Here is a 15,798-nt window from a genome sequence, read left to right as displayed (position 1 = left end):
ATTATATAGCTGTAAGATATGGCACAGATTTATCCCTCAGCGGGTGTATGTGCTTATTATATAGCTGTAAGATATGGCACAGATTTATCCCTCAGCGGGTGTATGTGCTTATTATATAGCTGTAAGATATGGCACAGATTTATCCTCAGCGGGTGTATGTGCTTATTATATAGCTGTAAGATATGGCACAGATTTATCCCCAGCAGGTGTATGTGCTTATTATATAGCTGTAAGATATGGCACAGATTTATCCCCAGCGGGTGTATGTGCTTATTATATAGCTGTAAGATATGGCACAGATTTATCCCCAGCAGGTGTATGTGCTTATTATATAGCTGTAAGATATGGCACAGATTTATCCCTCAGCGGGTGTATGTGCTTATTATATAGCTGTAAGATATGGCACAGATTTATCCTCAGCGGGTGTATGTGCTTATTATATAGCTGTAAGATATGGCACAGATTTATCCCCAGCGGGTGTATGTGCTTATTATATAGCTGTAAGATATGGCACAGATTTATCCCCAGCGGGTGTATGTGCTTATTATATAGCTGTAAGATATGGCACAGATTTATCCCTCAGCGGGTGTATGTGCTTATTATTATATAGCTGTAAGATATGGCACAGATTTATCACCAGCGGGTGTATGTGCTTATTATATAGCTGTAAGATATGGCACAGATTTATCCTCAGTGGCTGTATGTGCTTATTATATAGCTGTAAGATATGGCACAGATTTATCCCTCAGCGGGTGTATGTGCTTATTATATAGCTGTAAGATATGGCACAGATTTATCCCTCAGCGGGTGTATGTGCTTATTATATAGCTGTAAGATATGGCACAGATTTATCCTCAGCGGGTGTATGTGCTTATTATATAGCTGTAAGATATGGCACAGATTTATCCCCAGCAGGTGTATGTGCTTATTATATAGCTGTAAGATATGGCACAGATTTATCCCCAGCGGGTGTATGTGCTTATTATATAGCTGTAAGATATGGCACAGATTTATCCCCAGCAGGTGTATGTGCTTATTATATAGCTGTAAGATATGGCACAGATTTATCCCTCAGCGGGTGTATGTGCTTATTATATAGCTGTAAGATATGGCACAGATTTATCCTCAGCGGGTGTATGTGCTTATTATATAGCTGTAAGATATGGCACAGATTTATCCCCAGCAGGTGTATGTGCTTATTATATAGCTGTAAGATATGGCACAGATTTATCCCTGAGCGGGTGTATGTGCTTATTATATAGCTGTAAGATATGACACAGATTTATCCCCAGCGGGTGTATGTGCTTATTATATAGCTGTAAGATATGGCACAGATTTATCCCTCAGCAGGTGTATGTGCTTATAATATAGCTGTAAGATATGGCACAGATTTATCCCTTAGCGGGTGTATGTGCTTATAATATAGCTGTAAGATATGGCACAGATTTATCCCCAGCGGGTGTATGTGCTTATTATATAGCTGTAAGATATGGCACAGATTTATCCTCAGCGGGTGTATGTGCTTATTATATAGCTGTAAGATATGGCACAGATTTATCCCCAGCAGGTGTATGTGCTTATTATTATATAGCTGTAAGATATGGCACAGATTTATCCTCAGCTGGTGTATGTGCTTATTATATAGCTGTAAGATATGGCACAGATTTATCCCCAGCGGGTGTATGTGCTTATTATATAGCTGTAAGATATGACACAGATTTTTTCCCAATGGGTGTATGTGCTTATTATATAGCTGTAAGATATGGCACAGATTTATCCCTCAGCGGGTGTATGTGCTTATTATATAGCTGTAAGATATGGCACAGATTTATCCCTCAGCAGGTGTATGTGCTTATTATATAGCTGTAAGATATGGCACAGATTTATCCCTCAGCAGGTGTATGTGCTTATTATATAGCTGTAAGATATGGCACAGATTTATCCCTCAGCGGGTGTATGTGCTTATTATATAGCTGTAAGATATGGCACAGATTTATCCTCAGCGGGTGTCTGTGCTTATTATATAGCTGTAAAATATGGCACAGATTTATCCCCAGTGGGTGTATGTGCTTATTATATAGCTGTAAGATATGACACAGATTTATCCCTCAGCAGGTGTATGTGCTTATTATATAGCTGTAAGATATGGCACAGATTTATCCCTCAGCAGGTGTATATGTGCTTATTATATAGCTGTAAGATATGGCGCATATTTATCCCCAGCGGGTGTATGTGCTTATTATATAGCTGTAAGATATGGCACAGATTTATCCCCAGCAGGTGTATGTGCTTATTATATAGCTGTAAGATATGGTACAGATTTATCACCAGCGGGTGTATATGGTTATTATATAGCTGTAAGATATGGCACAGATTTATCACCAGCAGGTGTATATGTGCTTATTATATAGCTGTAAGATATGGCACAGATTTATCCCCAGCAGGTGTATGTGCTTATTATATAGCTGTAAGATATGGCACAGATTTATCCCCAGTGGGTGTATATGGTTATTATATAGCTGTAAGATATGGCACAGATTTATCCCCAGCGGGTGTATGTGCTTATTATATAGCTGTAAGAAATGGCGCAGATTTATCCCCAGTGGGTGTATGTGCTTATTATATAGCTGTAAGATATGGCACAGATTTATCCCTAGCGGGTGTATGTGCTTATTATATAGCTGTAAGATATGGCTCAGATTTATCCCCAGCAGGTGTATGTGCTTATTATATAGCTGTAAGATATGGCGCAGATTTATCCCCAGCGGGTGTATGTGCTTATTATATAGCTGTAAGATATGGCACAGATTTATCCCCAGCGGGTGTATATGGTTATTATATAGCTGTAAGATATGGCACAGATTTATCCCCAGCAGGTGTATGTGCTTATTATATAGCTGTAAGATATGGTGCAGATTTATCCCTCAGCAGGTGTATATGTGCTTATTATATAGCTGTAAGATATGGCACAGATTTATCCCCAGCGGGTGTATGTGCTTATTATATAGGTGTAAGATATGGCACAGACTTATCCCCAGCGGGTGTATGTGCTTATTATATAGCTGTAAGATATGGCACAGATTTATCCCTCAGCGGGTGTATGTGCTTATTATATAGCTGTAAGATATGGCACAGATTTATCCCTAGCGGGTGTATGTGCTTATTATATAGCTGTAAGATATGGCACAGATTTATCCCCAGCGGGTGTATGTGCTTATTATATAGCTGTAAGATATGGCACAGATTTATCCCCAGCGGGTGTATGTGCTTATTATATAGCTGTAAGATATGGCACAGATTTATCCCTAGCGGGTGTATGTGCTTATTATATAGCTGTAAGATATGGCACAGATTTATCACCAGCGGGTGTATGTGCTTATTATATAGCTGTAAGATATGGCACAGATTTATCACCAGCGGGTGTATGTGCTTATTATATAGCTGTAAGATATGGCACAGATTTATCCCCAGCGGGTGTATGTGCTTATTATATAGCTGTAAGATATGGCACAGATTTATCCCTAGCGGGTGTATGTGCTTATTATATAGCTGTAAGATATGGCACAGATTTATCCCTAGCGGGTGTATGTGCTTATTATATAGCTGTAAGATATGGCACAGATTTATCCCCAGCAGGTGTATGTGCTTATTATATAGCTGTAAGATATGGCGCAGATTTAACCTCAGCGGGTGTATGTGCTTATTATATAGGTGTAAGATATGGCACAGATTTATCCCCAGCAGGTGTATGTGCTTATTATATAGCTGTAAGATATGGTGCAGATTTATCCCTCAGCGGGTGTATATACTTATTATATAGCTGTAAGATATGGCACAGATATATCCTCAGCGGGTGTATGTGCTTATTATATAGCTGTAAGATATGGCACAGATTTATCCCTAGCGGGTGTATGTGCTTATTATATAGCTGTAAGATATGGCACAGATTTATCCTCAGTGGCTGTATGTGCTTATTATATAGCTGTAAGATATGGCACAGATTTATCCCCAGCAGGTGTATGTGCTTATTATATAGCTGTAAGATATGGCACAGATTTATCCCTAGCGGGTGTATATGGTTATTATATAGCTGTAATACTGACTGCTATGAACTAGAGCTGCCAAGCAGGATAGGTGGTGGTACTGCCTGCGGGAGGATAGTTCATGATAATCACCTTCAGTGCTGGAGGTAGGATATAGCTGAGACTGCAGAGTATATTAGGACACCTGTTGGATTGAGTGCACAGTGCAGGTCAGCACAGGTGCTGGGTGTAGAGTAGACTGCAGGCTGTTTGATGCAGGTAGCTGGTAATGAGGTCCTACACACGGAATGCGATGTCTGTGCAGGTACTGTAACTGGTCCAGGTGTACTCCTATGGGGTAAATTTACTAAGATGTGAGTTCTTTTAAGAAGTGATGTTGCCCATAGCAACCAATCATATTCCAGGTATCTTCTAGAAGGTTGTAGATAATTGAGAAGCAGAATCTGGCTGGTTGCTATGGGCAACATCACTTCTTAAATAGAATCCCATCTTAGTAAATTTACCCCTATGAGTGCAGATAACTGAAGGCAGAGTCCATGCATACACCACGGGGAGGCTGCCTGTCTTCCCTAATCTACGGTGAAATTCTTAGTCATTTGCTGTAAGGGCTCTCCAAATATGGGCAAGGACTGGGGACAACACGAACTAACACTGAAGAGCCCAAGCCGCCAACACACACCACAGGACATACAGTACATCTGGCGCCATCTGACATTCCAGTTACTTATAAAATCTCTTTACAGACACCAGTTGGACATGTTCCCTGTCTGGTATATCTACTTCTACCTTCCTTGCTATCCTGTACCCTAACCCATGCCAGCTTGGGGCCTCATGCCTTTTTAAGATCAGTGTCACAACTCATAGACTGATAGTGGATGCTCGCCCATACTTTGGCATTGGTGAGACCTAGTACTTAGGCATGGAGTCTAATGTGCTGGCAGTATTCACCAGGGACCTCACAAGGAGGGTTGGACTTGGCTGTGTCCAGCACGCAGGTCGCGGCCCTCAAACTTTGTTCCCTTATACAGGTTCTGGTGTTCTCTGGATTAGATCGCAGTACAATGCAGGCTTACCACGTAGGTGACATGTCCGGTCAGAACCAAATGGACAAAATAGTAACAGGGAGCAGACGTAAAACAGGTCATGGAGAAAAGCCAAGGTCGAAACCAGAATACCAAGCACAGTACCAGGCAGGAAACGGAATCATGTCACACACTAAGCCAAGGTCAGAAACGAGTAGTAGTAATCGCTGGGAACGCTTGTGTATGGTTCGGGAGCCTATACTACTCAGCTGAGTCTTCCTGCTTCTCACCACACTCCATCGGACTGACGAGAGTGTGAACAGTCTCTTTGGGCAACAAGTAAGCCGGGCTCCAGCACTCAGGTTTGGGGCACAGGTCTGGAGTGCTTGGGGTGTAAAACAGTTTATACTGAAATGTCCAGTTTTGCCACAGCTGCAGCTGTGTCAGGTATCGGGTGATTACTTGCAGGGGTAGAAAAGAGTGGTAGCTGGCCAAAAGCACCCATGTTAGGAGATACTTGTTATGATGAGTAGAAGAGGGGTGCCCCCTTGTTATACAGTCTATTTTGGGGCTGGGTGCTTTTGCCTTTGTGGCCATATTGCCACATAATTGTTGGCGATCTAGGTTGCCATCTTTAAGTCGGGTGGCTCCCGGTCTAGCACCCACCTCTGGAGCACCCCTGTGATCTGTTCTTGGCATATCAGGTAAATCCTGATTAGGTATATCATGGAGTTTCAATCTCAGTTCTGATTTTCCTGAGTCTGTCTGATCTAAAAAAATCCCAAAGTAAGTAGCGGCAAAGTAATTAATCTCAGTATCTCATATTCTGGGTATAATCACATCAATTCTATTGTGTTGGTACCGATAATATTGTGGTGTTACTAAGATTTTTTGTAGGCACCAGAGAATAGATAAAAGGTATATACATATTTCCTGTGTTATAAGATACACATTTGTCTCCATGCTCTAAACAGTTCCAATAAAACCCCGTCTTTAGCACTTAACATAGAGAATAATAATATCAGCACCAGAGTACCTAGAAAATTGAATGTATTTAGATAATGCTGTGTGTGCCCCTCTGTGGGTGGGAAATCTGTAACCTTAATATTTCAAAGAAAAATATACAAATAATAATGGTGGGTACACACTGGCAAATAAACTACATGGACATTGTGCTGTGTGTACGGGCGGTCTGCCTACTGCCCATATGCTTGCTGCAAAGGCCAAGGGGAGTGGGGCACGACATGCCCCCCAGCCAGCGGGACCCGAGACTACATTATAATAGAAATTCAGAGGTCTTTGTTGCATATATTTCCAAATACATGGTTAAGCGCTGGGCCACGTCAAGGCTCCTCTATACCGGCGTCATTAACGCTACATGATAATAGCCCCCACTCTAGGTCATATAATTGCTTACTGTACAGCCGTGGCCAAAAGTTTTGAAAATGACACAAGTATTGGTTTTCACAAAGTTTGCTGCTTCAGTGTTATTAGACCTTTTTGTCAGATGTTACTATGGTATAAAGCTTTTCGGAGTCTGGCCATGTTGGTTTATGCCTCCCTCAGATTGCGTAAATTGCTTCATGCCTATGGAGGCATAGTCACAGGAGAGGAGGGGTCTTACGATCCCACTTCCACAGCCTCCGTCCAGCTCTAGAAACTGATCCTGTGTATGAGCAATGTTAGAGTCTCTGGTAATGTTTCCATAAAGTGAGAGACTCTTCCGATGTGACCTGGGTGTAACTCGCAAGGACAGGTTATCACCACTGCTGTCACTGTGGGTTACATTAACTACATTGAAGGTACAATTTTGTTAAAAATGACAAAGTCCATTGCGGTATGGACGGCTAATCATGGCAGAACTGCCATGATTAGTAATACATAGACCCCTGAGTCCTTGTCTGTTCTCTAAGGGCTCATTGTTCTACTGCTTTGGGAGCTATGGAAGGTGCAAGCTATGTCTTGGTGAATTTGCCCTCATTGAATGGACTTGGATGCAGTGTAGTACTGGTCCACTGGGGGGCAAAATATATCCCCTGTGGCCTCAGCAGCCTCATGACATCCATCAAGGGGTGTAGGGTGGGCGGGTCCAGTGGAGCGCAAGCTCCAGGCGCCGAAGGTGCCAGGGGCCGTTGCTTCCCCACTGCAATGTGAACGCTGGCCTTTGAAGTGATCTGAGGTTAAGGAAGCCTCCGATCGCTTCAGAGGCCAGCGTTCCCAGTGATGCAGTGTGCGGGTGATGCCATCCGCGCGCTGAGGAGCCTGTGTGGGTGCACCTGCTGGATCCAGTCAGTGTGGCATCAGGAACAGCAGCCCGGATGACGGGCGCAATGGATCAGGTAAGTACTGGGGGGGGAGGGGGGAACTACAGCAGCACTACTTTAAGGGGTACCTATACAGGGGCACTGCATATGGGCACCACTACAGGGGGCACTGCATATGGGCACCACTACAAGGGGCAATGTGTATGGGCTCAACTACAGGGGGCACTGCATATGGGCACTAATACAGGGGGCACTGTATGTGGGCATGACAAGGGGCACTGCATATGGGCACAACTACAGGGGCACTCCATATGGGCACTACAGAGGACCCTACATATGGGCACCACTATAGGAGCTGATAAATGGAGTGATACGGAAGGAGGCTGGAAAGCTGGGGCAGGAGGATGGAGAGACTGGGAAGAAGGCGGAATATATTTATACCTTAATGCCCCACTTTTATGCTGCCCCTAATCTTTATTTTTACTTTAATCCCATATGGACCCGCCTCTTCCCTGGAAGACGTGCTCCAGGTGCCCTGGCTACACGCTACACCTCTGCATCCATCCAAATATTTTGCACATTATTACAGGGAACAATGGATGACACACTTCTGTACTTCAACCCTCATCACCAGAGCTGGCAAACATTTTAGATTTAATAGAGAATTGGAGAAGTCAGGACTTAGAGGAGCATGAGAAGAACAATGATAATTATGTAATTTGCTTCATCAGTGATTTGTAGGGAAGGACAATAGTTCTGAAGTGAATATTGGCAAATAGGAGCTGTGGCTATTACACAATGAGACTGTACTTGTAAGAAAATAAACCATACTGTGTGAGTTTATAGGGGAGTGGGGGAACATTGACCTTGGACTATCCCAAACAGTGTTCCAAGTTCCAGCCTTCTCGCACAGATAGTTTGGGTTACACAGCATTCAAAGAAGTTGTGTTTTTTCTGTGCGTCGCAAAAATGCTAAGCTCAAAAGTGCAGCAATGTGCTAACTTAAAATTTTTAGTTAAACTGAACAAAATGCCCACCATATCTTTCCGTATGCTAACAGAGGCTTACGGGGACTATTGGATATCATGTGCGCGTGTGTTTGAGTGCCACAACAGATTTAGTGATGGTTGTGAGAATGTTGATGATGATGAACATCCCGGAAGGCCTTGCACATCAAAGACAAATGAAAATGTGGAAAAATTTGGGAAAATTGTTTGAATTCAACATCAACTCAGCATGGGAATGATAGAAATGGTAACCACCACCACAGAAACTGTTAGGAAAGTTTTACATCAAAAGTTTAACATGATAGAATTTGTGCAAAGATGGCTCCAAGGCTTCTCACGGCCGAGCAAAAAGAAAATTGAAAGCAAAATTGTACAGACCGTTTGGAGCAAATTCAAGTGGATTTGCATTTTTTAAATAAATTTATTACCTGTGATAAAACCTGGATCTTCCTGTACAGTCCTGAGACAAAACGCCAGTCCATTCCCTGGAAAACACCTTCATCACCAAGAAAGAACATGGAAGACATGATTAGACAGTAGTGTCATAAACCTCCAGGCTTGTACATTTGATTGTCCTCACAGAAAACCCAGGGGTTAAGTTTTTATGGGGAGGGACTTTAATTTTGTAAGGCCCAATAGTTGTTTGTCTTATAGCAGAGGGGAGGAGTTTTATGGTTTTTCAAGGGTGGGTGTTTATCCTTTCTCTCTCTTCCTTTCTGAAGTTGCCCACCCTCCCTCCCTGGAATTTAGTTATGGTTGTCAGCTTTTATAATTGGGGTGGCCAGTTGCAGAACGGCATTTGCTCGATTACGTTTTTTGCTGGTAGATTCCCTGGGGTGCGACTCGTCATGGGGGAGGATAGGCGTGGACAACAGCATTAGACGGGGATCACCAGGCCTGGTGGGTCCTTTACCTTCTCTGTAGTTGGGTTGGTGCCTCAAGTTGATGGATATGGCAGCAGTTAGCTGCTTTGGGTTATTGCAAGTTTCCCGCAAGGGGTTGGGGCAGATGGCCCGCCCCCCCTTGTGAGTTGGGATGTTGGCAGTTGGCCTCTTTGTCTGAAGGGCAGATAGCCCATTCGGGCTTTCTGCCCTTCAGACAAAGAGGCCAACTGCCAACATCCCCAACCCCTTGCGGGAAACCCCTTATGTAGTGTTGTAGTGTATCGTTCCCATTGTTTTGTTATTTTATGTTGTGTTGCTTAAGCTAGGCCGTTCTTTTCCTTGCCACCATACCTTTAGTCTAAATAGAATTAATAGATTTAGGTCAAAGTCCATTTCAATAAAAGCTGACCCCTTTTCACTCCAACTTCAGTTGTATGTGTCTTTATTTTAGATAAACTTTTGTATGTGTGGAGTGTGAATGCATCGGCCAATAGAGAGTTTATGAAAGTGTGTCACAGCAAATTCAAAGTCATGTTAATTGTTTTCTTTGATAGCAAGGGTGTTATTTTGGAAGACTTGGTACCAGAAGGCACAACAGTGGGAAAGAGGCCAAAAGCTGTTGAAAAATATTTTTATTCCCCATCAGGACAACGCACCGGCCCACACAGCTCTCTGTGACGCAGTTATTGGCTGAGAAACAGATCGCAGAGCTAGAACACCTCCATACTCGCTAGCCCTGGCACCCTGTGACAATTTCCCTAAAGTCACATCTATACTCAGGGGAACCCGTTCTGCATCAGTTACTGAGGTAAAGAAGAAAACGGCGGCACTGCTGAGATACCTGACAGATAATGAGCTACAGTGCGACTCTGACCAATGGGAAATAAGAATGCAGCAGTGTTGGGGGCAGAAGGGGAGCACATAGAAGGGGTGTACACAGAATGGGAATGGAGTTGCATTGTACTTAATATTAAACACATTATAGCATCAGTCTTGTTATGTAATAGACACATCTTGTACATTATTTATTAACAGTTTTTTATACAGCGATATCCTATACCAGTGCATGTTAAAAATTGGGAATAAACAATAATAGAGCAAAACTGGGTAATAACAGACAGATATAGAGATAGGAAGGACTTGCCCGCAATCTTACACTCTATAGGAAAATAGCAATTGATACACAAGGATAGGTGCTACCTATTGCATTGTCCAGCCCGATGGCAAAGGTTCTTGGTAGCCGTATGATTAAGTCACACAGGAATGTTGGCCAAAGGTCAGGAAGGTGTAAAAGTGTAGGAATAGAACATATGTAGAGTTATACGTGGACTTATAGAGAGGGATAGCTTAGGATGCTGGGAGCTGCCATGATGTTCTGTGTTATCTGGGGTATTTTTTGTGGCTGATAAGTGACACATCATTACATAAGACCCAAAATCTCTGTGTGTCTTTGCAGCCATCCCCCCAACATTGGGCAGAAGAGATAACATATTTCATTGGTGTGCGACTTTCAATCAGAACTTAATTGCAAACTAGACAGAAGATTGAGGTAAAAGCAGCAAACCTGAGGAAAGATGACAGGTACTGCCTGGTGCTCTCTGTTACACTATAAAGTAAAATATGTGCTAATTATGCTGTGGGGAAATGCCAATATTACCTTGTGTTTCCTGTCTGTGTGTAATTGGTAATGAGGACTTCTTTCTATTGGATATGTTACACTGTTTGCAGTGATATTTACTGTATGGTGATATTGCAATGTCAACCTGTACATCAAAGACAACGTTTGTGAGACAGGCTTCTGAATGATTTACTAGTTTCTTCAAGAATCCATCCTTCTCTCACAGGAATCCCATATAAGTGACTCTCACTAAGCCAGAACTCTATGGGTTTTAAAAGTGCAATAATTCTAAATGTACAACCTGTACATCTATCGCTAATAAGACCAAATCCGTTATTCCTGTGGTATCCAAAAAAAGATTTACTATGGCCCATTTTATTAATGGCAACTCTAGTTATGTTGTCTATCTGTTATGGTGTCCTTGCAATCTGCATTACATTGGTAGTATATGTCCTTTGAAGATCAGATTTCTGGAACACATGATGGTGACCCTACAGGCATGGGTGTATCTATAATGGGTGCAGGGTGTGCGGGGCCCCCCCGGGTACACCGCACCCACCGCACACCCTGCACCCATTTTATTTAAAACTCATCTGCCAGTGGTCCCGCGTCGGGTGTCAGTGTTGCACAGAACACCAGAAAATGGCCACCGTGGCCATTTTTACGGTGTTCTGTGCATACGCAGTAGACTCTAGGCACACTCTTGTGCCCAGAGTTTACTGCTTCTGCGGTGGCCGGCCAGCAGCGTCAATCGGCAGCCAGGGAGAGAGGAAGGGGCCCTGCACGGGGAATGCACATGGGCCCCCTCCTCTCTTAAAACACCCCTGCCTACAGGTTTAAGTGTAGTAGGAGGAGAACACATTGGAGCTTGGAGCAGAGGAGGAGACCGTTTCAGGGAGCTCTGCGGACGGGAAGCTGCATGGATGTTAAGTATCCAGACCCTTAAACCCCAGGGATTAATGAGACCATTGTTTTTGGAAGTTATTGAATAGTTTATTACCTTGTTTTGTTCCATCATTGTATATATTCCCCACTTCTCTTTTCTTTTCTCTCAGTTTAAACACGTGTTTTTATACATGCTCTATTTGTTTGCTCCTCTCTAGCTTATACCCATATTTCTTGTTTTTGTAAGTTTTTATTGTATGTACATTTGGGTATTGCATTATAATTAAGAGCACTGTGCATTATATAGACACATTACAGAATAGTATAACCAATTGGGGGTAATCAATTACACTGTGGTGAATGCTGGGAGTAGGAGGAGCGTTATATAGACAACACCTCCTTTACCCCCTACATACAGTACCCCTCAGACAACAGGAGCAAACATAATGCTGACTAGTCTTAGGGTACACACTGACTGTCACATAATCAAAGCTCAGTGACAGAAGTGTATATATATATATATATATATATATATATATATATATTAGGAAATATATAATAAACTCAACTGCTGATAAAAAAATTATGTAATCATGTTGGAAATTAATGAGTTGTTTGACCCCTCCCAGCTGTGTGAACTGCACAGTACAGAGTGAGGGGATGCTGATAGAGAGAGAATATGGGGTGGGAGTAGGTGAGTTACAGGTTGAAGAGAAAGATGTAAAGGGAGTAAAATAGACACAACAAAAACATAAATAAATAAAAGCCAAGCATTGTTAGGCATGAGAGCTACTGCCACATAAATCAGGTAAAAGATGGTACAACAAATAAAGAAAAATAAAAGTACTCACTTTTCAGGGGCACACACTATATCAGGCCATATAACAATTCTTATCACTTCATTGGAGTATGTAGACCACCCCTATTCATTTGTAGAGAGTAGATTCTCTCAATAGGTAGGTGCCTGTGGAATCATATTACGTGCTTCCACTATATCAATTCAACAGTTAATTAATGTAAGTCTATTTCAGACATTAATCAAAAATGGTGTCCATACCCATATTATGTGGGAAATAATCTCCTATTGATACCAAACAAATAGTGAAACAATTCTCTTTTCACACTATTGGGTACCATTGATTCTGAATACTATTTACAGTAAACCATTTGTATTGTCTCAAGCATTTGTTGGCTGCTCCTGTGCAGCCCCCTTTCCCCTCCCCAATTCCTTGGTGTATGAAAAGCTGCTGTAAGAAGACAGAGCTCATTTGTTTGGCCGCGTACAGTATGGCTACAGTCCAATAGTAACTTGTCTCTCATTGGACAGAATTCAATTCAACACGAATTGAATAGCACCAGGAGGGAGCTCCCAGAGCTATTCAATTCAGCGCGCTGTTATTTCGGAGAATGCTGGTTCTCGCGACTTAACATGGGTGTTTTTCCGCGAGAACCGGCATTCTCTGACTAAAGTGCCGGGCGCACGGCTGTTAGCATCGTGCTAAGCAGGAAAACAGCTGCGCACCCGGAAGTTTTGTCAGATTTTTCCTCGCATCCCCAGGGGCTTGCGAGAAGAAATCTTTAGCCTGCCCAAACAGCGCGGTGTATTGAATAGCTTCGGGAGCTCCCTCCTGCGGCTATTCAACATTCCTCTGAATTGAATTCCCCCCATTGTGATGTCACTACTCTCCGGTCAGTTTTCTCCCAGTTCCTGGTCACTCAGATATCTCTATACAACCTCGCCATACACAAAATGCAGCATGAAGGGGCTCAGTGAGGGCGGCAGTGTAGGTGTGTAAGTGTCTGATCTGATCACACAGAGAATAAAAGAACAGCTGTCCTGCCTTATAATCCAGATATCTCCTCACTCTGTCACAGGGGATATGGTCATGTAACGGGATCTGTGTACTATTATGTATCACTGAGTACTGGTTATTCAGCCAATCCAAACACCAGGGGGTATATTTACTAAGAATCGAGTTTGGGCAAGTTTGCAAACTCATGCGAGTTTAGCCTGTTTTTCAAACTCACAAATTTACTAAGACCAAACAGGTGTGAGTTTGGAACTGAGTTTTCTCTTCTCACTGTTAAGACTCATGTGAGTTTGCAAACTCGACTAAACTCACCATCAGCCAAACTGGGAAGTACTTTAGTTGCAACTCACAAATTTACAAAGAATCGGGTGTACAATCTAGGGTGAGTTTGTAGCAAACTCACTGATAAATTGATATTTCAAATAGACCACCTCCTGAGCTGCGAGTTTGGCAGAAACATATAAAGATCAATGTGATTTGTGTATGTTTCTGCCTGAATACTTAATATAAAGTGTTTTTTTATTTAAAAAAAATTTCGTTGGGTTCCCCCCAAAAGCCTAACCAGCCCCGGACTTGCCAACCAGTCCTGGTTCCTAATATTATGGGGAACAAAATGAGTAGGGTTCCACCGTAATTTAGGAACCAGCACCTGGCTGCAGGGCCAGTCCTGGTTTTAATTATAGGGAGAAAACATTGCATAGTGGTCCCCGTATAATTAAAACCAGCACCGGACCCAAAACAGCCGGGCTGTAATGCCACAGCCTAGAGACCCATTCACCAGGGCTCCGTGGCCAAAGCATTATCAGCCCAAGCAGGGGATGTCAGGGGAGATGGGGACCCCCAAGAAGGGGTACCCCCCAAAAACCCCAGGCTTGGTCTGAAGCCTGGGCTCTTCCCCGCACCCCAGGAGTGTTGGGTATGGGGGGTAATAAAGTGAGAAATATAAGGAAACTATTGTATTTTACAATAGTTTCCTTATATTTCTCACTTTATGACTCCCGTACCCAACGCTCCAGGGGTGCGGGGAAGAGCCCAGGGCTTCAGACCAAGCCTGGGGTTTTGGGGGGGAAGGGGCCCTTCTTGGGGGGGTCCCCATCTTCCCTGACATCCTCGGCTTGGCCTGACGGGCTTGGGCTGATAATGCTTTGGCCACGGAGCTCCAGTGAAAGGGTCTCCGAGCTGTGGCATTACAGCCCGGCCGTTTTGGGTCCAGGGCTGGTTTTAATTATAGGGGGACCCCTACGCAATTTTTTTCCCCCTATAATTAAAACCAGGACTGGCCCTGCAGCCAGGTGCTGATTCCTAAATTATGGTGGAACCCTACTCATTTTGTCCCCCGTAATTTTAGGAACCAAGACTGGCCGGCAAGTCCGGGGCTGGTTTGGCTTTTTGGGGGCCTATGTCATTTAAACAAAACAAAACATTTAACCCATTTTTTACAGGTAGACCACACGAGCAGCCTTGAGATACAGTATCTCACTGATATGTGCAGGCTGCTTGCCTGGGTGAGTTGCAGAGAGAAAACACTGCAATTTCAGGGGAGTAATCTCATCTAAACTAGCAAATAGGGTACAAATCTAATTCTGCTTCACCATCAGAAAACTCACTTTCAGCTAAACTCACTTCTTAGTAAATTTGTTGTTAACGTGTAAAAACACCCGAGTTTTGGTGAAGCAAAGAAAGTTTAATAAAATAAAAACTCGACCAAACTCGATTCTTAGTAAATTTACCCCCAGGACTTGTTATTATCGCCAATGTATGACTGACGTCCTTTCCTCTCTATACTGGGATAACACATCCCCACCCTCTACCTCTCTGATTCGCTGACTTCCACATCCCAGTAATGTCACCCTGAGGAGAATTTCCTGGTGCTTATTACCTGAGGATACTGAAATATCTCTGGTATTTCTGGGTGATTCTGCTGTATACCTGACCATGATGCACTTTTCCTATCACCTGATATGTATATCCTATTAGCAGCTGTGTTTGCATCCAGTAATATGGCTGCAGGTCTCAGCATATAGAAATATACATTTATACCTGTTATTTTATCAGATTCTGTTTTACTAGCTGTGGTTACATCCAGTATTGTGTCTGTAGTTTCCTGCACATAGACCCCTGTATTTATAACTGTTATTATATCAGATAATGTGTGTAATGTCACTGAGACGACCCACATCCAGATCTCCTACACCATGGACCTGTGTATAAGGTCTCTTTCTGTCCTCAGTATCACACAAGTGTCTGGATCCTGTTAGACAGTC

Source organism: Taudactylus pleione, unplaced genomic scaffold (assembly GCF_031769625.1).
Source record: "Taudactylus pleione unplaced genomic scaffold, aTauple2 ptg003134l, whole genome shotgun sequence".
Classification (NCBI taxonomy): Eukaryota; Metazoa; Chordata; class Amphibia; order Anura; family Myobatrachidae; genus Taudactylus; species Taudactylus pleione.
The sequence above is the reverse complement of the archived record's forward strand: the minus strand, read 5'-3'. Positions refer to the sequence as shown.